General features: G+C 48.8%; 1 protein-coding gene across 2 annotated transcripts in view; it reads right to left on the bottom strand.

The window, feature by feature from the left end:
• Positions 1-23,373, bottom strand: part of DNMBP (dynamin binding protein) — a 244,984-nt gene extending 221,611 nt beyond the window's left edge. The window contains exon 1 of one of the 2 annotated variants that reach the window (XM_063962255.1): positions 23,289-23,373. The gene's annotated coding sequence lies outside the window, so the exon portion shown is untranslated. Of the gene's footprint in view, positions 1-23,081; positions 23,190-23,288 lie in introns of those variants that run through there. The other variant, XM_063962254.1, reaches the window with a different exon arrangement.
• Between the last annotated feature and the right edge of the window lie 2,506 nt (positions 23,374-25,879).

Raw genomic sequence — 25,879 nt, 5'->3', positions numbered from 1 at the left:
TCCCCAAATAATTCCTCCCCCTTATAAGGCAAAACTTCCATGTGCCTTTTGGAATCTGCATCTCCAGTCCACTGGCGAGTCCATAAGCATCTCCTAGCAGAGATGGATAATGCACTTACTTTAGATGCCAGCCGGCAGATTTCCCTCTGTGCATCTCTCATGTATAAGACTGAGTCTTTGATATGGTCAATTGTTAGCAGGATCGTGTCTCTGTCTAACGTGTCAATATCTTCTGACAGTTTATCTGACCACGCAGCGGCAGCACTGCACATCCATGCTGACGCAATAGCTGGTCTGAGTATAATGCCTGAGTGTGTATATACAGACTTCAGGATCGCCTCCTGCTTTCTATCAACAGGTTCCTTAAGGGCGGCCGTATCCTGGGACGGTAGTGCCACCTTTTTAGACAAACGTGTGAGCGCTTTATCCACCTTCGGGGGTGTTTCCCAACGTAACCTATCCTCTGGCGGGAAAGGGAACGCCATTAGTAGCTTCTTAGGAATTACCAATTTCTTATCAGGGGAAGCCCACGCTTCTTCACACACTTCATTTAATTCATCTGACGGGGGAAAAACTACAGGTAGTTTTTTCTCCCCAAACATAATACCCTTTTTTGTGGTACCTGGATGTAAATCAGAAATATTTAACACCTCTTTCATTGCCTCAATCATGCAGTGAATGGCCTTAACGGGCATTAAATTTGACTCATCGTCGTCGACACTGGTGTCAGTATCCGTGTCGACATCTACTTGTGCCACCTGAGATAGCGGGCGTTTCAGAGCCCCTGATGACTTTTGAGACACCTGGACAGGCACGAGCTGAAGACTCGGCTGTCCCACAGTCGGCATGTCATCAAATTTTTTATGTAAGGAGTCTATACGTGCACTCATTTCCTGCCATAATACCATCCACTCAGGTGTCTGACCCCCAGGGGGTGACATCCCTGCTAAAGGCATCTGCTCCCCCTCCACATCATTATCCTCCTCAAACATGTCGACACAGCCGTACCGACACACTCCACACACACAGGGAATGCTCCAACAGAGGACAGGACCCACAAAAGCCCTTTGGGGGGACAGAGTAAGAGTATGCCAGCACACACCAGAGCGCTATATATATACAGGGACTAACTGAGTTATGTCCCTAATAGCTGCTTTTCAATATAATATACTGTATACAGTGCCAATTTTAATGCCCCCCCTCTCTTTTCCCTCTTACTGTACTGTAGAATTGCAGGGAAGAGCCAGGGAGCTTCCTTCCAGCCGAGCTGTGAGGGAAAAATGGCGCCAGTGTGCTGAGGAGATAGGCTCCGCCCCTTTTTCGCGGCGTATTCTCCCGCTTTTTATGGGATTCTGGCAGGGGTATTTACCTCATATATAGCCCCAGGGGCTATATATTGAGGTATTTTAGCCAGCCAAGGTGTTTTTATTGCTGCCTCAGGGCGCCCCCCCCCAGCGCCCTGCACCCTCAGTGACCGGAGTGTGAAGTGTGTATGAGGAGCAATGGCGCACAGCTGCAGTGCTGTGCGCTACCTTGGTGAAGACAGGATGTCTTCATGCCGCCGATTTTCCGGACCATCTTCTTGCTTCTGGCTCTGTAAGGGGGACGGCGGCGCGGCTCCGGGACCGAACATCAAGGCTGGGCCTGCGGTCGATCCCTCTGGAGCTAATGGTGTCCAGTAGCCTAAGAAGCCCAACCCGGCTGCAAGCAGGCGAGTTCGCTTCTTCTCCCCTTAGTCCCTCGCTGCAGTGAGCCTGTTGCCAGCAGGTCTCACTGAAAATAACAAATTCTAAGACTATAACTTTCTAAGAGCTCAGGAGAGCCCCTAGTGTGCATCCAACCTCGGCCGGGCACGAAATCTAACTGAGGCTTGGAGGAGGGTCATAGTGGGAGGAGCCAGTGCACACCAGGTAGTCTAAGATCTTTCTAGAGTGCCCAGCCTCCTTCGGAGCCCGCTATTCCCCATGGTCCTTACGGAGTTCCCAGCATCCACTAGGACGTCAGAGAAAACAGATTATACAAAAAAAACATAAGAGCTAACTGTGATCATCTTCTACCTGGGCCATTTATAAAACTGCAGTTTTCAGATGTGGAAGAAAAGATTTGATGTGGTGATGAAAACTGAACGGAGAATGCTGCTCCCTGTCACACTACAGATATCCAGTAAGGCTGCATTTCATCACTCATCGTGTCCTGGCAGCGTCCGGTCAGCTTGTGCATCGCCTACCTGACATTACAGTGGAGAAAGTCACACACATGCTTTGACGAGAGCAGGAGCTGGGCAAAGTGTTGGAAATATGTGTGTACAAGCCGGTGGATGTAGTAGAGTTTCTGTACACACCAGCAGATGTCTTACAACTAAATACAGCCAATTATTTTGCCAGTGGAGTGGTTTTATTGAAGATAAAGCAGGTACAGCCGTACTCACTGTTATACACACTGGTAGCTGGAGTGTTATACACAGGGTCGGACTGGCCCACAGGGGTACCAAGGAAACCGCCGCAGGGCCCCACTGCCTGAGGGCCCACTCCTTCCTCTAGGGATCAGGTTCCAGACTGTGCACTTGTATTATACATGGTAGATACAGATGGGTCCACATTTATCTTGACCTTTAATAGGATTAACTGAGACTGGCCAGTCAGACTTAATTCCCTGCTGCAATGACTTAATCCCCTGCTGTATTGTTCTCTCTGTATTGTAATGCAGTTGAGAACAATAGATGAACGGTTTATGCTAATAAATCATGTTGTGCCAAGCGCAGAAAACTAGTCAAGATAACCGTGGAACCATCTGTATGTTGCATTACACTGCACTAAACTATTGTGTATTTCAAGCCTCTGTGGAGGCTGGCCAATCCCCTAAGTATTGGCCCCTGTAACTGCATTCCCACAGTGAGCCCGTCATGCCCCAGTCCGACACTGGTTATACAGCTCACTAGCTGGGGAGTGCACAAATGTAGCCATGCTCTTCTTATTGCAATGCAGCATGCTGCATCACTACATCACTGCATGCTGTATGGCGTGCTCGACTGCAACTAATCACAAATGGTGATCGCTTCATTACTTCCTTTAGAAATTAATAGAGCGATCGCCGGCTGCCAATAGTCGAAGCCTGGCATGCCATGCAGTAAGCTGTGTTGCAGCATGCTGCATCGCAGCAAAGATGAACATGGCTACATCTGTATGTAGGTGCCGTGTAACTCTGCGGGTTGATGGCACAGCATCCATATCACAAGTAATCGCTGGTCTCACTAGAGTAGGGGTGGGCAAAATACGGCCCGTGGGCCGGATGCGGCCCGCAAACCGATTCTGCCCGGCCCACTGCCTCCCACCAGCGAGCAATGACAAGCGGCCCGACTGGCTGAGCTGCTTGTCATTGCTCTGCACTGCAGTCAGTACCTCCAAGCTGCCAGCGGCGCCTCTCTCCCATGCTGCTGCATGGCGCCTGCGTTGTAGCAGCCTCCTCCTCCCGCCTCCAGAGTCCCCAGTGACACGGCTGTGTTCAGCCGAAAAGGGGCGGAGCTACGTGTCGATGAGAGGGCGGGGCTACATGGGACCTCAGGGGGCGGAGCTACACGGGACAAGAGCCAGACTGCTACAGATCCATCCTTCCTGCCACAGCCAGCCAGATCAGTAAGTTAATGGGAAAAGTGAGTGAGAGAAAAAGTGTGTGTGTGATAGTGTGCGTATATTTGTGTGTGCGGGCAGTGGCGTCAGACTGTTTTTAGGTTTGGGGGAGAGATCTTTAGCTCTCGCTGTACCAACCCCTCCCGTGTTCTGTCACCCCCGAGTTCTGTCACTGTGTCACCCCCCCCCCCCCGTGTTCTGTCACTGTGTCACTCCCCCCCCTCGTGTTCTGTCACCGTGTCACACCCCCGGGTTCTGTCACCGTGTCACACCCCCGTGTTCTGCCACTGTGTCACCCCCCCCGTGTTCTGTCACTGTGTCACCCCCCCCCATGTTCTGTCACTGTCAACCCCCCGTGTTCTGTCACTGTCAACCCCCAGTGTTCTGTCACTGTGTCACACCCCCCCGTGTTCTGTCACTGTGTCACACCCCCCGTGTTCTGTCACTGTCACCCCCCCCGTGTTCTGTCACTGTGTCACACCCCCCGTGTTCTGTCACTGTCACCCCCCGTGTTCTGTCACTATGTCAACCCCCCGTGTTCTGTCACCCCCACCGTGTTCTGTCACTGTGTCACCCCCCCGTGTTCTGTCACTGTGTCACACACCCCGTGTTCTGTCACTGTGTCACACACCCCATGTTCTGTCAGTGTCACCACCCCTCCCAGTGTTCTGTCACTGTGTCACACACCCCATGTTCTGTCACTGTCACCACCCCCCCAGTATTCTGTCACTGTGTCACCCCCCCGTGTTCTGTCACCGTGTCACCCCCACCGTATTCTGTCACTGTGTCACACACCCCGTGTTCTGTCACTGTCACCCCCCCCCTCCCCGTGTTCTGTCACTGTGTCACACCCCCCGTGTTCTGTCACCGTGTCACACCTTTCCCCAGGGGCCATAAGACACTGGATAATTTGCTTGCTGCACAATAATTATCCTAAATAAAATGTTAATGTGTAAAAGGGGGCTCTACCTGCCGTAATGTGTGTAAAAATAAGAATTTACTTACCGATAATTCTATTTCTCGGAGTCCGTAGTGGATGCTGGGGTTCCTGAAAGGACCATGGAGAATAGCGGCTCCGCAGGAGACAGGGCACAAAAAGTAAAGCTTTAGGATCAGGTGGTGTGCACTAGCTCCTCCCCCTATGACCCTCCTCCAAGCCTCAGTTAGGATACTGTGCCCGGACGAACGTACACAATAAGGAAGGATTTTGAATCCCGGGTAAGACTCATACCAGCCACACCAATCACACTGTACAACCTGTGATCTGAACCCAGTTAACAGTATGATAACAGCGGAGCCTCTGAAAAGATGGCTCACAACAATAATAACCCGATTTTTGTAACTATGTACAAGTATTGCAGATAATCCGCACTTGGGATGGGCGCCCAGCATCCACTACGGACTCCGAGAAATAGAATTATCGGTAAGTAAATTCTTATTTTCTCTATCGTCCTAGTGGATGCTGGGGTTCCTGAAAGGACCATGGGGATTATACCAAAGCTCCCAAACGGGCGGGAGAGTGCGGATGACTCTGCAGCACCGAATGAGAGAACTCCAGGTCCTCCTCAGCCAGGGTATCAAATTTGTAGAATTTAGCAAACGTGTTTGCCCCTGACCAAGTAGCTGCTCGGCAAAGTTGTAAAGCCGAGACCCCTCGGGCAGCCGCCCAAGATGAGCCCACTTTCCTTGTGGAATGGGCTTTTACAGATTTTGGCTGTGGCAATCCTGCCACAGAATGTGCAAGCTGAATTGTACTACAAATCCAACGAGCAATCGTCTGCTTAGAAGCAGGAGCACCCAGCTTGTTGGGTGCATACAGGATAAACAGCGAGTCAGATTTTCTGACTCCAGCCGTCCTGGAAACATATATTTTCAAGGCCCTGACAACGTCAAGCAACTTAGAGTCCTCTAAGTCCCTGGTAGCCGCAGGTACCACAATAGGTTGGTTCATGTGAAATGCAGAAACCACCTTAGGTAGAAATTGAGGACGAGTCCTCAATTCCGCCCTGTCAGAATGAAAAATTAAGTAAGGGCTTTTATATGATAAAGCCGCCAATTCTGACACACGCCTGGCTGAAGCCAAGGCTAACAGCATCGACACCTTCCATGTGAGATATTTTAAGTCCACAGTGGAAAGTGGTTCAAACCAATGTGACTTTAGAAAACTCAACACCACATTGAGATCCCAAGGTGCCACTGGAGGCACAAAAGGAGGCTGTATGTGCAGGACCCCTTTTACAAATGTCTGAACTTCAGGTACTGAAGCCAGTTCTTTCTGGAAGAAAATCGACAGGGCCGAAATTTGAACCTTAATGGACCCTAATTTTAGGCCCATAGACAGTCCTGTTTGCAGGAAATGAAGGAAACGACCCAGTTGAAATTCCTCTGTAGGGGCCTTCTTGGCCTCACACCACGCAACATATTTACGCCAAATGCGGTGATAATGTTTTGCGGTTACGTCCTTCCTGGCTTTGACCAGAGTAGGGATGACTTCTTCTGGAATGCCTTTTTCCCTCAGGATCCGGCGTTCAACCGCCATGCCGTCAAACGCAGCCGCGGTAAGTCTTGGAACAGACAAGGCTCCTGCAGTAGCAGGTCCTTTCTTAGAGGTAGAGGCCACGGTTCGTCCGTGAGCATCTCTTGAAGTTCCGGGTACCAAGTCCGTCTTGGCCAATCCGGAACCACGAGTATAGTTCTTACTCCTCTCCTTCTTATGATTCTCAGTACTTTTGGTATGAGAGGCAGAGGAGGGAACACATACACTGACTGGTACACCCACGGCGTTACCAGAGCGTCCACTGCTATTGCCTGAGGGTCCCTTGACCTGGCGCAATATCTGTCCAGTTTTTTGTTGAGGCGGGACGCCATCATGTCCACCTTTGGTTTTTCCCAACGGTTTACAATCAGGTGGAAGACTTCTGGGTGAAGTCCCCACTCTCCCGGGTGAAGGTCGTGTCTGCTGAGGAAGTCTGCTTCCCAGTTGTCCACTCCCGGAATGAATACTGCTGACAGTGCTATCACATGATTTTCCGCCCAGCGAAGAATCCTTGCAGCTTCTGCCATTGCCCTCCTGCTTCTCGTGCCGCCCTGTCTGTTTACGTGGGCGACTGACGTGATGTTGTCCGATTGGATCAACACCGCCTGACCCTGAAGCAGAGGTTTTGCTTGACTTAGGGCATTGTAAATGGCCCTTAGTTCCAGAATGTTTATATGAAGAGACGTTTCCAGGCTTGACCACAGGCCCTGGAAATTCCTTCCCTGTGTGACTGCTCCCCAGCCTCTCAGGCTGGCATCCGTGGTTACCAGGATCCAATCCTGAATGCCAAATCTGCGGCCCTCTAGTAGATGAGCACTCTGCAGCCACCACAGGAGAGACACCCTTGTCCTTGGCGACAGGGTTATCCGCTGATGCATCTGCAGATGCGATCCGGACCATTTGTCCAGTAGATCCCACTGAAATGTTCTTGCATGGAATCTTCCGAATGGAATCGCTTCGTAAGAAGCCACCATTTTCCCCAGGACCCTCGTGCACTGATGCACTGAGACCTGTCCTGGTTTTAGGAGGTTCCTGACTAGCTCGGATAACTCCCTGGCCTTCTCCTCCGGGAGAAACACCTTCTTCTGGTCTGTGTCCAGAATCATTCCTAGGAACAGTAGACGTGTCGTTGGAATCAGCTGCGATTTTGGAATATTTAGAATCCACCCGTGCTGACGTAACACTACCTGAGATAGTGCTACTCCGACTTCTAACTGTTCCCTGGATCTTGCCCTTATCAGGAGATCGTCCAAGTAAGGGATAATTAAAATGTCTTTTCTTCTTAGAAGAATCATCATTTCGGCCATTACCTTGGTAAAGACCCGAGGTGCCGTGGACAATCCAAACGGCAGCGTCTGAAACTGATAATGACAGTTTTGTACTACAAACCTGAGGTACCCTTGGTGAGAAGGGTATATCGGGACGTGGAGATAAGCATCCTTGATGTCCAGAGACACCATATAGTCCCCTTCTTCCAGGTTTGCTATCACTGCTCTGAGTGACTCCATCTTGAATTTGAACCTTTTTATGTAAGTGTTCAAGGATTTCAGATTTAAAATTGGTCCCACCGAGCCGTCCGGCTTCGGTACCACAAACAGCGTGGAATAATACCCCTTTCCTTGTTGCAGGAGGGGTACCTTGATTATCACCTGCTGGGAATACAGCTTGTGAATGGCTGCCAAAACTGCCTCCCTGTCGGAGGGAGACTTTGGTAAAGCAGACTTCAGGAAACGACGAGGGGGAAACGCCTCGAATTCCAGTTTGTACCCCTGCGATACTACCTGTAGAATCCAGGGATCCACTTGCGAGTGAGCCCACTGCGCGTTGAAATTCTTGAGACGGGCCCCCACCATATCTGAGTCTGCTTGTAAAGCCCCAGCGTCATGCTGAAGACTTGGCAGAAGCAGGGGAGGGCTTCTGCTCCTGTGAAGCGGCTGCATGGTGCAGTCTTTTTCCTCTTCCTCTGCCCCGGGGCAGAAAAGAGTGGCCTTTTGCTCGCTTGTTCTTATGGGAACGAAAGGACTGAGTTTGAAAAGACGGTGTCTTTTTCTGCTGATGTGGAGTGACCTGGGGTAAAAAGGTGGATTTTCCAGCCGTTGCCGTGGCCACCAGGTCCGATAGACCAGCCCCAAATAACTCCTCCCCTTTATACGGCAATACTTCCATGTGCCGTTTGGAATCCGCATCCCCTGACCACTGCCGCGTCCATAACGCTCTTCTGGCAGAGATGGACATAGCACTTATTCTTGATGCCAGGGTGCAAATATCCCTCTGTGCATCACGCATATATAGTAGTGCATCCTTTAAATGTTCTATAGTTAACAAAATATTGTCCCTATCCAGGGTATCAATATTCTCGGCCAGGGAATCCGACCATGCGACTCCAGCACTGCACATCCAGGCTGAGGCGATTGCTGGTCGCAGTATAACACCAGTATGTGTGTATATACTTTTTAGGATATTTTCCAGCCTTCTATCAGCTGGTTCTTTGAGGGTAGCCGTATCAGGAGACGGTAACGCTACTTGTTTTGATAAACGTGTGAGCGCCTTATCTACCCTAGGGGGTGTTTCCCAACGCGCCCTAACCTCTGGCGGGAAAGGATATAATGCTAATAATTTTTTTGAAATTAGCTGTTTTTTATCGGGGGAAACCCACGCTTTTTCACACACCTCATTTATTTCCTCTGACTCAGGAAAAAATATTGGTAGTTTTTTCTCTCCCCACATAATACCCTTCTTTGTGGTACTTGTAGTGTCAGAAAGGTTCAATGCCTCTTTCATTGCCGTGATCATGTAACGTGTGGCCCTACTGGACATTACGTTTGTCTCGTCACCGTCGACACTAGACTCAGTATCTGTGTCAGGGTCTGTGTCGACCCACTGAGGTAACGGGCGTTTTAGCGCCCCTGACGGTGTCTGAGACGCCTGGACAGGCACTAATTGATTTGCCGGCTGTCTCATGTCGTCAACAGTTTTCTGCAAATTGCTGACATTATCACTTAATTGTTTAAATACAATCATCCAGTCAGGTGTCGACTCCCTAGGGGGTGACATCACCAACACAGGCAACTGCTCCGCCTCCACATCATTTTCCTCCTCATACATGTCGACACACGCGTACCGACACACAGCACACACACTGGGAATGCTCTGATAGAGGACAGGACCCCACTTAGCCCTTTGGAGAGACAGAGGGAGAGTCTGCCAGCACACACCCAGCGCTATATATATATATACAGGGATAACCTTATATAAGTGTTATTCCCTTATAGCTGCTGTTATTATCGTTATTTGCTGCCAAAAATGCCCCCCCCCTCTCTTTTTTACCCTGATTCTGAAGCAGGACTGCAGGGGAGAGTCAGGGAGCCGTCCTTCCAGCGGAGCTGTGAGGGAAAATGGCGCTTGTGTGCTGAGGAGATAGGCTCCGCCCCTTCACGACGTCCTTATCTCCCGCTTTTCTGTGTAAAATGGCAGGGGATTAAAATACATCCATATAGCCCAGGAGCTATATGTGATGTATTCTGTTTTGCCACCTAAGGTATTCCGTTATATTGCGTCTCAGGGCGCTCCCCCCCCAGCGCCCTGCACCCTCAGTGACCGGAGTGTGAAGTGTGCTGAGAGCAATGGCGCACAGCTGCGGTGCTGTGCGCTACCTTAGTCTGAAGACAGGATGTCTTCTGCCGCCGATTTCACCGGACCTCTTCGTCTCTTCTGGCTCTGTAAGGGGGACGGCGGCGCGGCTCCGGTGACCCATCCAGGCTGAACCTGTGATCGTCCCTCTGGAGCTAGTGTCCAGTAGCCTAAGAAACCCGATCCACTCTGCACTCAGGTGAGTCCGTTTCTTCTCCCCTTAGTCCCACGATGCAGTGAGCCTGTTGCCAGCAGGACTCACTGAAAATAAAAAAACCTAACTAAACTTTTATTCTAAGCAGCTCAGGAGAGCCACCTAGATTGCACCCTTCTCGGCCGGGCACAAAAATCTAACTGAGGCTTGGAGGAGGGTCATAGGGGGAGGAGCCAGTGCACACCACCTGATCCTAAAGCTTTACTTTTTGTGCCCTGTCTCCTGCGGAGCCGCTATTCCCCATGGTCCTTTCAGGAACCCCAGCATCCACTAGGACGATAGAGAAAGGGGCTCTACCTGGTGTAATGTGTGTAAGTGGCGCTGTGTGGCGCAATTTGAATAATGGAGACTATTGTGCAGCCTAATATGAATCTGTATTATTTTTTTGCCCACACCCCTTCCACATGAAGCCATGTCCCTATATTTTTGGCAAGTGGGGGGAGCTGCTATTTTGTATGTGGCCCTCGGATACTGACAGGAAATGTCAAGTGGCCCCTCAGCTGAAATAATTGCCCACCCCTGCACTAGAGCTAAGTGGAAGACTACGGTCTCCTACTGTGACACTCACACACAGTCCCAAGATGGCTCCGCACATGCTCAGTACTACCCTTTGCGGCCATCTTGGTACAGGTAATAAAGCTTCCCTGAAGGAAGCAGCAACATCCACTTTCAACACATACTGCTAATAACGAGTAACCCATCCTGACCCATACCGCTAGCCCTGTACTACACATTATGCCATGTATTACTGTAGCAGTGAAACTACTATTTAGAAGTGGGATTTTATGTCCTTAAATGTAGCTTGTAGATGCTTCATCATTTCCCCTTAGAGAGGTATATTTACCTGTGCAGATGAGGGCACCCTAACCCTTACAGCATATGTCTGCAAACTCGGTCCTCATTACCCCACACAGTGCATGTTTTGCAGGTCTCCTCACAGAGGGGCAGATTTATTAAGCTCGATGAAGTGATAAATTGGAAGGTGATAAAGTACCAGCCAGTCAGCTCCTAACTGTCATTTTTCAAACCCAGCCTGTGACATAGTAGTTAAGATCTGATTAGCTGGTCCTTTATCACCTTCCACTTTATCACTTCACCTAGCTTAATAAATCTGCCCCAGAATCACAAGTGAAATAATTAACTCCTCCTGCAGACCTTTTAAAATGTGTCAGTGAGTAATGAATAAACCTGTGCACTTGCTGGGTTACCTGCAAAACATGCACTGTGTGGGGTAATGATGACCGAGTTTGCAGACCTATGCCTTCCAGGGACACTCATAGAAGTTGTATGATTACCTCCACTAGCAGCTGGACATGACGCGCTGTAAGTTTTGCATATGTGCATAAAACTCTGGCAAGTTGCGCCGGTGCCATTTTTTTTCCAGGATGAAAGGGTATCTGCGCATAGGCCCACTCCAGTCTTAAAACTCCGCTGCTCAGGCACTGTCCTATATACGTGGGAGCGACCAGCTGTCTGTAATGGACTGGGAAGGTAATATTTTTGAAAGAGCTGCAATAGAATGTCAGTCTAACACCAACGAAAGTATTTCACCTTTATAGTTCATATGTGAATATTCTCATTTTTGTATTAACTAAATTTTGTAGCTGCACATTTACAACACAGCAAATCCGCCCTCACAGAGTGCAGCACAGCTGTTGTGTTAGCCCACTGTCACCTCTCTGCAACCCTTCTAGAACGAGGCTGATTATCTCGCAGAGAGGATCAGCCACGTGCCTCTATTTTTACGTGCAAGCAGTAACAGGCTGACGGACACTGGGTGATCAGACAGCTTCATCTCTTCTCACATCCCTGGAGCCAGTGGAAGAAACCTATACTGTGTGCCTGAACATTAAATAAATTGTCACACCTGATCATCATTAGGACAACTACAGCCACGTCACAGGGATAGAAGCTGGTAATTGACTCAACAGGAAATCCCTTACTATAATCCCTTCCTCATTACAGGTTTAGTAAAACCCTCCCACCGTTTATGCTGGAAGCATGTACTAGATTTACGAGTGGTGTCAAAAAACTCGGGTATAAAATCAGGTACATGAAAAGATTTATCTGAAGTCAGGGACAAAGGGGGGGTTTCCAAATGCTAGTCACAATCTGCCGCACTACGGAACATTGGATCAAGTGCGGGAGTCTGGGGGAGTATTGGTCTTTTTATACACTGGACAGTGTATGAAATACATTATTGTTAATTAACACTATAGGCTGTATCAAACTAATATAAATGAGTGGTCAGGAAAAGGTTAAGCATCCCATAATAAATAAATAATTACATAAATATAATAGGACCAGGAGGAGACAGAACTGCATTTTCTAAGCACCCATTCTCTCAAGCGCCTGTCTCTTCTTCTTGGTAGCTGCTCTCTGGTCCACTGCACTGATCGAGCACACACACAGCAAACTTTGAAGAAGAAGCTGCTATACTGGGTTTATGCAGCAGCTCCACTTTGTCCCTTAAATTCATGTTGCAGTAGCTCTAGTAATCGTATTATATGGGTGTGGATCATAGGGTCGACCACACGTAGGTCGAAGGTGTCTAGGTCGACCTCTATTGGTCGACAGTAACTAGGTCGACACCTGAAATAGGTCAACACAAGCATTAGGTCGACATGGACAAGACTGACATCACAAAAGGACGACTTAATTTTTTGTTTTTTTTCGTGTCGTTTTCTTCGTAAAGTGACCAGGAACCCCAATTAGTGCACCGTGTCCCCTCACTGCGCTCGGCACAGGTTACTGTTCCTAATTGTAGTCCACGTGGATTGTAAAGTATGAAAAAGTGAAAACATTTAATTTCACTCCCTCCGTCGCCGGGTCGCCTGTATCCGTCGGGCAGCTCGGCGGCGGATCGCTCAATGTGTAGGGCCCTTAAGGGTATAGTCTGTGGTTAATTTGTGAAGCAGTGAAAAGAGTGGAGAAGTGGGCCAGTGGAGAAGTTTCCCAAAGCAATCAATCAGCATTGAAGTAACAAGTGCAGTCTATAAAATTAAACGTAGCAGCTAAACGACACGGTGCACTAATTGGGGTTCCCGGTCACTTTACGAAGAAAACCCGGCTGATTGGTTGCCATGGGCAACTCCTCCACACTGTTCACTGCTTCATGAATAGACCCCAAAGTTACTAATAACCCTTTAAGACCGCCAGCTATGAACACGGGTTATTGGCACATGAGTGCGCATAACCTGTGTTCATGTGCGGTCTGAAAGGTGCCAGGGGAAAAATACCATGTCAAGCGACCTGGTATGTCAACCCTGGTAGCGAGCAGGGTTGAACTTGTGTTCAACCCGGCTCGCTGTGCGGTGTGAACAGGAGCCGGGTTGATGCGACCATTTCACATTCACTGTGTGTGTACGGGCGGCACTTGGAGATCATGTGACCTCCCAGGTGCGACCCGCCTCAGGCGGTGTGTAAAGGGTATGACTCATTTTGTAGGCTGTGCTAGATCAATTATAGAAGCTGGTTGCTATGGGCAACCTCGCTTTATCTCTCTTAAAGGTTTGACTAATCTCTCCTACAGGGCCAGATGTACCAAGCCTTGAAAAGTGATAAATATCACGGTGATAAAGTACCAGCCAATCTGCTCCTAACTGTCATTTTTCAAACACAGCCAGTGACATGGTAGTTAGGAGCTGATTGGCTGGCAGTTTATCACTGTGAAATTTATCACTTTTCAGGCTTAGTACATCTTGGACAAGTGGAGAAGCTGTTGTTACCAACCAATCAGATTTTAGCTAACATTCATCTAGTACAATCCGCCAGTGCACCTCAGTTTAGGATTAATGGTTGTAGTGAGCACAACAAATCCCTATTTGTGACCAAGGGGATATCAGATTCTGATTATAATTTTATAGAAAGTAATAGATCAATGACAGCTGCAATCTGACTGGTTGATATGAGCAACACCTGCACTTTTGCACGTTAGGTTTTCTAAATCTCCCCCCAAGTTCTTTATGTAGCCACATCCTCCCCACCAGCTGGTGTTATATAATTCCTTTGGTGTCCTATAAATGGCCATGTGGCTTTGGGGGTATTTGCCTTGAAAAACTGAACAGATTACAAGGCGTTATACATTTGTTAAAGACACAGAAAATAAGATTTTACTTACCGATAAATCTATTTCTCGTAGTCCGTAGTGGATGCTGGGACTCCGTAAGGACCATGGGGAATAGCGGCTCCGCAGGAGACAGGGCACAAGAATAAAAGCTTTAGGATCAGGTGGTGTGCACTGGCTCCTCCCCCTATGACCCTCCTCCAAGCCTCAGTTAGGATACTGTGCCCGGACGAGCGTACATAATAAGGAAGGATATTGAATCCCGGGTAAGACTCATACCAGCCACACCAATCACACCGTACAACTTGTGATCTGAACCCAGTTAACAGTATGATAACAACGAAGGAGCCTCTGAAAAGATGGCTCACAACAACAATAACCCGATTTAGTTAACAATAACTATGTACAAGTATTGCAGACAATCCGCACTTGGGATGGGCGCCCAGCATCCACTACGGACTACGAGAAATAGATTTATCGGTAAGTAAAATCTTATTTTCTCTGACGTCCTAGTGGATGCTGGGACTCCGTAAGGACCATGGGGATTATACCAAAGCTCCCAAACGGGCGGGAGAGTGCGGATGACTCTGCAGCACCGAATGAGAGAACTCCAGGTCCTCCTCAGCCAGGGTATCAAATTTGTAGAATTTAGCAAACGTGTTTGCCCCTGACCAAGTAGCTGCTCGGCAAAGTTGTAAAGCCGAGACCCCTCGGGCAGCCGCCCAAGATGAGCCCACTTTCCTTGTGGAATGGGCTTTTACAGATTTTGGCTGTGGCAGGCCTGCCACAGAATGTGCAAGCTGAATTGTACTACAAATCCAACGAGCAATAGTCTGCTTAGAAGCAGGAGCACCCAGCTTGTTGGGTGCATACAGGATAAACAGCGAGTCAGATTTCCTGACTCCAGCCGTCCTGGAAACATATATTTTCAGGGCCCTGACAACGTCAAGTAACTTGGAGTCCTCCAAGTCCCTAGTAGCCGCAGGCACCACAATAGGTTGGTTCATGTGAAAAGCAGAAACCACCTTAGGGAGAAATTGAGGACGAGTCCTCAATTCTGCCCTGTCAGAATGAAAAATTAAGTAAGGGCTTTTATATGATAAAGCCGCCAATTCTGACACACGCCTGGCTGAAGCCAGGGCTAACAGCATCGTCACCTTCCATGTGAGATATTTTAAGTCCACCGTGGTGAGTGGTTCAAACCAATGTGACTTAAGGAACCTCAAAACAACATTGAGATCCCAAGGTGCCACTGGAGGCACAAAAGGAGGTTGTATATGCAGTACCCCTTTTACAAATGTCTGAACTTCAGGTACTGAAGCCAGTTCTTTCTGGAAGAAAATCGACAGGGCCGAAATTTGAACCTTAATGGACCCTAATTTTAGGCCCATAGACAGTCCTGTTTGCAGGAAATGGAGGAAACGACCCAGTTGAAATTCCTCTGTAGGGGCCTTCTTGGCCTCACACCACGCAACATATTTTCGCCAAATGCGGTGATAATGTTTTGCGGTTACATCCTTCCTGGCTTTGACCAGGGTAGGGATGACTTCATCTGGAATGCCTTTTTCCTTCAGGATCCGGCGTTCAACCGCCATGCCGTCAAACGCAGCCGCGGTAAGTCTTGGAACAGACAAGGCCCCTGCTGGAGCAGGTCCTGTCTTAGAGGTAGAGGCCACGGTTCGTCCGTGAGCATCTCTTGAAGTTCCGGGTACCAAGTCCTTCTTGGCCAATCCGGAACCACGAGTATCGTTCTTACTCCTCTCCTTCTTATGATTCTCAGTACTTTTGGTATGAGAGGCAGAGGAGGGAACACATACACTGACTGGTACACCCACGGTGTCACCAGAGCGTCCACCGCTATTGCCTGAGGGTCCCTTGACCTGGCGCAATATCTGTCTAGTTTTTTGTTTAGACGTGACGCCATCATGTCCACCTTTGGTTTTTCCCAACGGTTTACAATCAGGTGGAAGACTTCTGGGTGAAGTCCCCACTCTCCCGGGTGAAGGTCGTGTCTGCTGAGGAAGTCTGCTTCCCAGTTGTCCACTCCCGGAATGAACACTGCTGACAGAGCTATCACATGATTTTCCGCCCAGCGAAGAATCCTTGCAGCTTCTGCCATTGCCCTCCTGCTTCTCGTGCCGCCCTGTCTGTTTACGTGGGCGACTGACGTGATGTTGTCCGATTGGATCAATACCGCCTGACCCTGAAGCAGGGGTTTCGCTTGACTTAGGGCATTGTAAATGGCCCGTAGTTCCAGAATGTTTATATGAAGAGATGTTTCCATGCTTGACCACAAGCCCTGGAAGTTTTTTTCCCTGTGTGACTGCTCCCCAGCCTCTCAGGCTTGCATCCGTGGTCACCAGGATCCAATCCTGAATGCCGAATCTGCGGCCCTCTAGAAGATGAGCACTCTGCAACCACCACAGGAGGGACACCCTTGTCTTTGGTGACAGGGTTATCCGCTGCTGCATCTGAAGATGCGAACCGGACCATTTGTCCAGTAGATCCCACTGAAACGTTCATGCATGGAATCTTCCGAATGGAATTGCTTCGTAAGAAGCCACCATTTTTCCCAGGACCCTCGTGCACTGATGCACTGACACCTGGCCTGGTTTTAGGAGGTTCCTGACTAGCTCGGATAACTCCTTGGCCTTCTCCTCCGGGAGAAAAACCTTCTTCTGGACTGTGTCCAGAATCATTCCTAGGAACAGAAGACGTGTCGTTGGAATCAGCTGCGATTTTGGAATATTTAGGATCCACCCGTGCTGACGTAACACTATCTGAGATAGTGCTACTCCGACTTCTAACTGTTCCCTGGACCTTGCCCTTATCAGGAGATCGTCCAAGTAAGGGATAATTAATACGCCTTTTCTTCGAAGAAGAATCATCATTTCGGCCATTACCTTGGTAAAGACCCGAGGTGCCGTGGACAACCCAAACGGCAGCGTCTGAAACTGATAATGACAGTCTTGTACTACAAACCTGAGATACCCTTGGTGAGAAGGGTAGATTGGGACGTGGAGATAAGCATCTTTGATGTCCAGAGACACCATATAGTCCCCTTCTTCCAGGTTCGCTATCACCGCTCCGAGTGATTCCATCTTGAATTTGAACCTTTTTATGTAAGTGTTCAAGGATTTCAGGTTTAAAATTGGTCTCACCGAGCCGTCCGGCTTCGGTACCACAAACAGCGTGGAATAATACCCCTTTCCTTGTTGTAGGAGGGGTACCTTGATTATCACCTGCTGGGAATACAGCTTGTGAATGGCTTCCAGAACTGCCTCCCTGTCGGAGGGAGACTTTGGCAGAGCAGACTTCAGGAACCGGCGAGGGGGAAACGCCTCGAATTCCAGTTTGTACCCCTGCGATACTACCTGTAGAATCCAGGGATCCACTTGCGAGTGAGCCCACTGCGCGTTGAAATTCTTGAGACGGGCCCCCACCAAGTCTGAGTCTGCTTGTAAAGCCCCAGCGTCATGCTGAAGACTTGGCAGAAGCAGGGGAAGGCTTCTGATCCTGGGAAGCGGCTGCATGGTGCAGTCTTTTTCCCCTTCCTCTGCCCCGGGGCAGAAAGGAATGGCCTTTTGCTCGCTTGTATTTATGGGAACGAAAGGACTGAGTTTGAAAAGACGGTGTCTTTTTCTGTTGATGTGAAGTGACCTGGGGTAAGAAGGTGGACTTTCCAGCCGTTGCCGTGGCCACCAGGTCCGAAAGACCAGCCCCAAATAACTCCTCCCCTTTATACGGCAATACTTCCATATGTCGTTTGGAATCCGCATCCCCTGACCACTGACGCGTCCATAACGTTCTTCTGGCAGAGATGGACATAGCACTTACTCTTGATGCCAGGGTGCAAATATCCCTCTGTGCATCACGCATATATAGTAATGCATCCTTCAAATGCTCTATAGTTAACAATATATTGTCCCTATCCAGGGTATCAATATTTTCAGTCAGGGAATCCGACCACGCGACTCCAGCACTGCACATCCAGGCTGAAGCGATTGCTGGTCGCAGTATAACACCAGTATGTGTGTATATACTTTTTAGGATATTTTCCAGCCTTCTATCAGCTGGTTCTTTGAGGGTGGCCGTATCAGGAGACGGTAACGCTACTTGTTTAGATAAACGTGTGAGCGCCTTATCTACCCTAGGGGGTGTTTCCCAACGTGTCCTAACCTCTGATGGGAAAGGATATAGTGCCAATAATTTATTAGAAATTAGCAGTTTTTTGTCGGGAGAAACCCACGCTTTATCACATACCTCATTCAATTCATCTGACTCAGGAAAAACTATTGGTAGTTTTTTTCACCCCCCACATAATACCCTTCTTAGTGGTATTTGTAGTGTCAGAAATGTGCAATGCTTCCTTCATTGCCGTGATCATGTAACGTGTGGCCCTACTGGACATTACGTTCGACTCATCACCGTCGACACTAGACTCAGTATCTGTGTCTGGGTCTGTGTCGACCCACTGAGGTAACGGGCGTTTTAGGGCCCCTGACGGTGTCTGAGACGCCTGGACAGGCACTAATTGATTTGCCGGCTGTCTCATGTCGTCAACAGTTTTTTGCAAAGTGTTGACATTATCACTTAATTGTTTGAACACGATCATCCAGTCAGGTGTCGACTCCCTAGGGGGTGACATCACTAACGCAGGCAATTGCTCCGCCTCCACATCATTTTCCTCCTCATACATGTCGACACACACGTACCGACACACAGCACACACACCGGGAATGCTCTGATAGAGGACAGGACCCCACGAGCCCTTTGGAGAGACAGAGGGAGAGTCTGCCAGCACACACCCAGCGCTATATATATATACAGGGATAACCTTATATAAGTGTTATTCCCTTATAGCTGCTGTTTATATTGTCATTTGCTGCCAATAGTGCCCCCCCTTCTCTTTTTTACCCTGATTCTGAAGCAGGACTGCAGGGGAGAGTCAGGGAGCCGTCCTTCCAGCGGAACTGTGAGGGAAAATGGCGCTTGTGTGCTGAGGAGATAGGCTCCGCCCCTTCACGACGTCCTTATCTCCCGCTCTTTTGTGTAAAAATGGCAGGGGTTAAAATACATCCATATAGCCCAGGAGCTATATGTGATGTATTCTTTTGCCACCTAAGGTATTATCATTTATATTGCGTCTCAGGGCGCTCCCCCCCAAGCGCCCTGCACCCTCAGTGACCGGAGTGTGAAGTGTGCTGAGAGCAATGGCGCACAGCTGCGGTGCTGTGCGCTACCTTAGTCTGAAGACAGGATTGTCTTCTGCCGCCGATTTCACCGGACCTCTTCGTCTCTTCTGGCTCTGTAAGGGGGACGGCGGCGCGGCTCCGGTGACCCATCCAGGCTGTACCTGTGATCGTCCCTCTGGAGCTAATGTCCAGTAGCCTAAGATGCCCAATCCACTCTGCACGCAGGTGAGTTCGCTTCTTCTCCCCTTAGTCCCACGATGCAGTGAGCCTGTTGCCAGCAGGACTCACTGAAAATAAAAAACCTAAATTAAACTTTTATTCTAAGCAGCTCAGGAGAGCCACCTAGCCTGCACCCTTCTCGTTCGGGCACAAAAATCTAACTGAGGCTTGGAGGAGGGTCATAGGGGGAGGAGCCAGTGCACACCACCTGATCCTAAAGCTTTTATTCTTGTGCCCTGTCTCCTGCGGAGCCGCTATTCCCCATGGTCCTTACGGAGTCCCAGCATCCACTAGGACGTCAGAGAAATGATTATGATAAGTTCTGATTATGAAGATATGTGTGGGAGCTGTCCAGAGACATTGGAAATACAGTAGTTGACTAACCTAAAATGTACTGCAATATATAGAATGGATATTCCCTTTCCTTACAGAGTACAAATACAGCGTACATGGGGAAGAAAATGGAGAAATGCACAACAGGATTATTAATGACAGAAGCTTCATCCACCTAAATATATATTTTGGGGAGATGCAGCAACCACACATCCTTGATAAAGTCACCACAAATGATGAAACGCGTTGGATATGCTGTGGGCTGGCTTCAAGACGTCCTTGACGAAGCGGAACTAATTTCCGGGTGATCATGGCTGCTCCTAGCTTTCTACAGTATGCTTGGGTGTAGCAGAAATGGTAAATTTTGAAAAAGGAGGGCTAATGAGGATATACTACAAACAGTGTCATTGGGCCAGAAGGCCACTGACACAGAAAACAGTACAATACATCGTATAAAAGGAACAATATGTACAGTAATTATTGCTCAGTTACTGATAGGTTAATGGCCATTGATCATGAGGGGGAACATTAACGAAAACATTACCGAACTATGCTAAAAAAAATTTGTGGACACCCACAAGTGGGAATAGCCCTGTGAGCTGGGATTCCAGTTGCCGGCATTGATGGCTGTCGGGATTCCGGCGTCTATATCCTGACAGCCAGCAAATTCTCCTCTTAACAACATCGCCAGCATATCATATTGACAATTTTATTTGTAGGGGCCCCCACAAGTTAGTTGCCCCGGGGCTCCCACAATCCTTAATATGACCCTGCATGCATGTGTACACTAGCCTTCATACATGTCCCACAATTTATTTAACAAGATGAATAAACACACATTTTTAAATAAAAAAAAGGTTATTTTTTTTTTAAATGTGCTTATATGTGTTGTTACTTTAAAAAAAAAAGAAAGAAGAGAGAGTCTTCATTTATCAAATATTAATGACTAGTTGATGTGTTCGGTTTCAACCAGGCAAAGGCTTGCTGGGCGGAACATTTTACCCCTTTTCACAAAGTCGCACAAATCCTTGCTCAGTGGGAGGCTGCAAATAACTGTCACAGTTTCCAGACCACCCGGCAAGTCACATGTTCCAGGTCACTTAGCAGGTGCACAGGGAGAGTTCACAAACTGTCACATTTTCCAGAGCACAATAGTGAAGCATTGTAAATGGCAGGCGTACGTTTTGCCAAATAACTCTGAAACGAAGCAACCAATTAAAACGCCAACATTAAAGCTGCAGACCAAGAGCTTTCATTTTGTATATGATCAGACAACGGCATCATAGAAATATGTCACTCATAAAAGTCGTCCTTCTGCTATTAATTTATAGATTATACATATGCTATTACGGAAACATTTAATTATCACCACAATGAAAGTTATCAGTTTACTACCGTTAGTGCTGACGCACAATTCTCCATGTAATTACACTATTACAAGCATTCACAGGAATATATAATGCACATATGGGGTTGATTCAATTAGCCAACTTGATGTCGGCAGTGCGTGTATATATTGCATACATGGAACTACTGGCATTGTGTAAAAATAACATTTTTGTGGATGCCTCTGTGAAAAATGAAAATCCGCAACATAGGTGCAACATTGAATTGCGTGCCACATGCAGCCGACACAACTTGGGCCAGAAAACAACGTTTTGGCAACTTCCTATTAGAGTAGGACATGCGGTAAGGACTCCTCACGTCACAGGCTTTATATAGCAATATGGCAGTGTGTAATAGGGGAATATACCAGGGCAGATTGTGGTGCAAGCCTGGGGTTTACAGTGACAGAGACACACTTTTAACTCTTATGGGCCCTACACACGTCGACCCGCCACCAAGCTGCCCAACGGCCGGCGGGCAACCTGGCTGCGGGGGGAAGGTGACTGGGGGAGCGAAATTTCTTCACTCTCCCCATCACCCGGCTCCATAGCACTGCATACTAATATGGACGAGATTGTCCATATTGGCCTGCATGCATAAGCGACGGGGCACCAACGATGAACGTGCGTGGGCCGCGCATCGTTCATCATTGGTGCAAACACACTGAACGATATGAACGAGAACATTCATATCGTTCAGTGTTATTTGGCAGTGTGTAGGGCCCATTACTTTCTACAAATTTGTACCGTTAAAAGTACTAAGTACATCAGCAAATTATTGGGGCTTTAATTGTACCTGGAATAGCGACAAACGCCTTCCTTACATTACATCAATATCCTAACACAGGTGAACACTCCGTGCACACATAATTATATCAACACAAACGTAGTTCAACAGATACACTGGCAGGCGTTCCCAGGTTAGGTCCTCAAGATAATCTAACAGACCAGGTTTTAAGGCTAGCCATGATTGAACGGGTTGGGTATGGCTTACCGACGCTGGGATCCCGGCCGCAGAATGCCGGCAGGGAGTGGCGAGCGCAATGAAGCCCTTTGTCGTGGACACCCACGAGTGGAAATAGTCCCTGTTAGCCAACATGCCGACTGACGGGATTTGGAGCGGGTGGGATGTAGGGGTCGGAAACATGACCACCGGTCACTTTACTACATCCTGATTGAACACTGGTGAATTAAATTGTACTTCAGTCAATTTGATTTAACCATCTGTGACCAACCATGGATATCCTCAAAGCCTGGCCTGCTAGGGTGCCTTGATGGCTGAGCTTGGGAACCTGCAATAAGGACTAATGGTAGATGGAAAAAGCAGCCCATGAAACAATATATCACCACTGTAACAGATTTGAAAAGGACTTCAATATATACACAATAAACAGTGTCAATTTTTGTACTTTATTATAAATATATATATATATATATATATATATATATATATATATATTATATATATATATATATATATTCCTTCAAAATGGGATGATAGATGAAAGCTATAACATACTGGACTAGGACAGCTGGAAGATGTTCTGCAGCAGCAGATTGCACAAGTACATTTTAACAGTTACTAGCCAAGCAAAATAATAAAGATAAAATAATAATAGTGACAATAATTATAATCTGCTGTTGTATACATGTATATAACTATCACCCGTTGCTGCCAGTCAGTGTGTAACAACTACAGAGCTGCCATCTTACTGTATATACAGTAGAGCCAGCTGCAGACATTTAGGGATCCCTGCTCTCACCCCTCTCTCCCACCTGGCAGACAAGGTGTTAATGTGTAGCAGCCTCCCTATGGGGCACCCACCCCAGGCCCAGCTCCCTGCAAGGGGGTCTCTCCTCCTGTGGGGTCGCCCTACCTGCACCCAGCTGCCAGCTCCCCGCTCTGCTCGTCCTCCCCGGTCACACTGACTGGCACTTGCTTTGCTTACTGGAGGCTCCAACAAGTTGGATCAGCGGCCCGCAGCAGCAGCAGCAGCCCCGCCCGGAGAGAGTCATGAGACTGCCCCGTCCCATCTACTCCACCCCCCGTCCATCCAGCCAGCGATCTCATTCCTTCCACCCACCGCCCCATGCTTGCTGCTCCCGGGTCCGGCACCTCTCGCTGCCTGCAGGCGTGTACGTGTAGGTGGTCTCTGCGCCGGGGCACCCGCTGTGAGACGACACCGAACGTGCTCACACTGGCCTTATAGATACACCGGGCATCCGAGACTGCAAGCCTGCACATGTACGGTATAATACTGTACACCTACTACACCCCATGCACAGTCCTAATATCCTACGCCCCAACCCCATGCACACTCCTAGTATCCTACACCCCAACCACAGTCCTAATACCCTACACCCCAACCCCATGCACACTCCTAATACTCTACACCCCAACCCTATGCACACTCCTAGTATCCTACACCCCAACCCCATGCACACTCCTAATATCCTACACCCCATGCACAGTCCTAATATCCTACACCCCATGCACACGCCTAATATCCTACACCCCATGCACACTCCTAATACCCTACACCCCATGCACACTCCTAATACCCTACACCCCAACCCCATGCACAGTCCTAATACCCTACACCCCAACCCCATGCACAGTCCTAATACCCTACACCCCAACCCCATGCACACTTCTAATATCCTACACCCCAACCCCATGCACACTTCTAATATCCTACACCCCAACCCCATGCACACTTCTAATATCCTACACCCCAACCCCATGCACACTCCTAGTATCCTACACCCCAAACCCATGCACAGTCCTAATATCCTACACCCCAAACCCATGCACAGTCCTAATATCCTATACCCCGTGCACACTCCTAATACCCTACACCCCGTGCACACTCCTAATACCCTACACCCCATGCACACTCCTAATACCCTACACCCCATGCACAGTCCTAATACCCTACACCCCAACCCCATGCACACTCCTAATACCCTACACCCCAACCCCATGCACAGTCCTAATACCCTACACCCCAACCCCATGCACAGTCCTAATACCCTACACCCCAACCCCATGCACAGTCCTAATACCCTACACCCCAACCACACTCCTAATACCCTACACCCCAACCCCATGCACAGTCCTAATACCCTACACCCCAACCCCATGCACAGTCCTAATATCCTACACCCCAACCCCATGCACAGTCCTAATATCCTACACCCCATGCACAGTCCTAATATCCTACACCCCATGCACACGCCTAATATCCTACACCCCATGCACACTCCTAATACCCTACACCCCATGCACACTCCTAATACCCTACACCCCAACCCCATGCACAGTCCTAATACCCTACACCCCAACCCCATGCACAGTCCTAATACCCTACACCCCAACCCCATGCACACTTCTAATATCCTACACCCCAACCCCATGCACACTTCTAATATCCTACACCCCAACCCCATGCACACTTCTAATATCCTACACCCCAACCCCATGCACACTCCTAGTATCCTACACCCCAAACCCATGCACAGTCCTAATATCCTACACCCCAAACCCATGCACAGTCCTAATATCCTATACCCCAACCACACTCCTAGTATCCTACACCCCAACCCCATGCACAGTCCTAATATCCTACACCCCAACCCCATGCACACTCCTAGAATCCTACACCCCAACCCCATGCACACTCCTAGTATCCTACACCCCAGCCCCATGCACACTCCTAATATCCTACACCCCATGCCCAATCCTAATACCGTACACCCCAACCCCATGCACACTCCTAATACCGTACACCCCAACCCCATGCACACTCCTAATATCCTACACCCCAACGCCAGGCACAGTCCTAATACCCTACACCCCAACCCCATGCACAGTCCTAATTTCTCTGACGTCCTAGTGGATGCTGGGGACTCCGTCAGGACCATGGGGAATAGCGGCTCCGCAGGAGACAGGGCACAAAAGTAAAAGCTTTAGGATCAGGTGGTGTGCACTGGCTCCTCCCCCTATGACCCTCCTCCAAGCCTCAGTTAGATTTTTGTGCCCGGCCGAGAAGGGTGCAATGTAGGTGGCTCTCCTAAAGAGCTGCTTAGAGAAAAAGTTTTGTTAGGTTTTTTATTTTCAGTGAGTCCTGCTGGCAACAGGCTCACTGCATCGAGGGACTTAGGGGAGAGAAGTGAACTCACCTGCGTGCAGGATGGATTGGCTTCTTAGGCTACTGGACACCATTAGCTCCAGAGGGAGTCGGAACACAGGTCTCACCCTGGGGTTCGTCCAGGAGCCGCGCCGCCGACCCCCTTGCAGATGCCGAAAAGTGAAGAGGTCCAGAAACCGGCGGCAGAAGACTTTTCAGTCTTCATAAGGTAGCGCACAGCACTGCAGCTGTGCGCCATTGTTGTCAGCACACTTCATAGCAGCGGTCACTGAGGGTGCAGGGCGCTGGGGGGGGCGCCCTGGGCAGCAATGATAGTACCTTATTCTGGCTAAAAATACATCACATATAGCCCCTGGGGGCTATATGGATGTATTTAACCCCTGCCAGGTCTCAGAAAAACGGGAGAAGAAGCCCGCCGAAAAGGGGGCGGGGCCTATTCTCCTCAGCACACAGCGCCATTTTCCCTCACAGAAATGCTGGTGGGAAGGCTCCCAGGCTCTCCCCTGCACTGCACTACAGAAACA

Source organism: Pseudophryne corroboree, chromosome 3 (assembly GCF_028390025.1).
Source record: "Pseudophryne corroboree isolate aPseCor3 chromosome 3, aPseCor3.hap2, whole genome shotgun sequence".
Classification (NCBI taxonomy): Eukaryota; Metazoa; Chordata; class Amphibia; order Anura; family Myobatrachidae; genus Pseudophryne; species Pseudophryne corroboree.
Note: the sequence above shows the minus strand (reverse complement) of the source record. Positions and strands in the feature narration are given on the sequence as shown.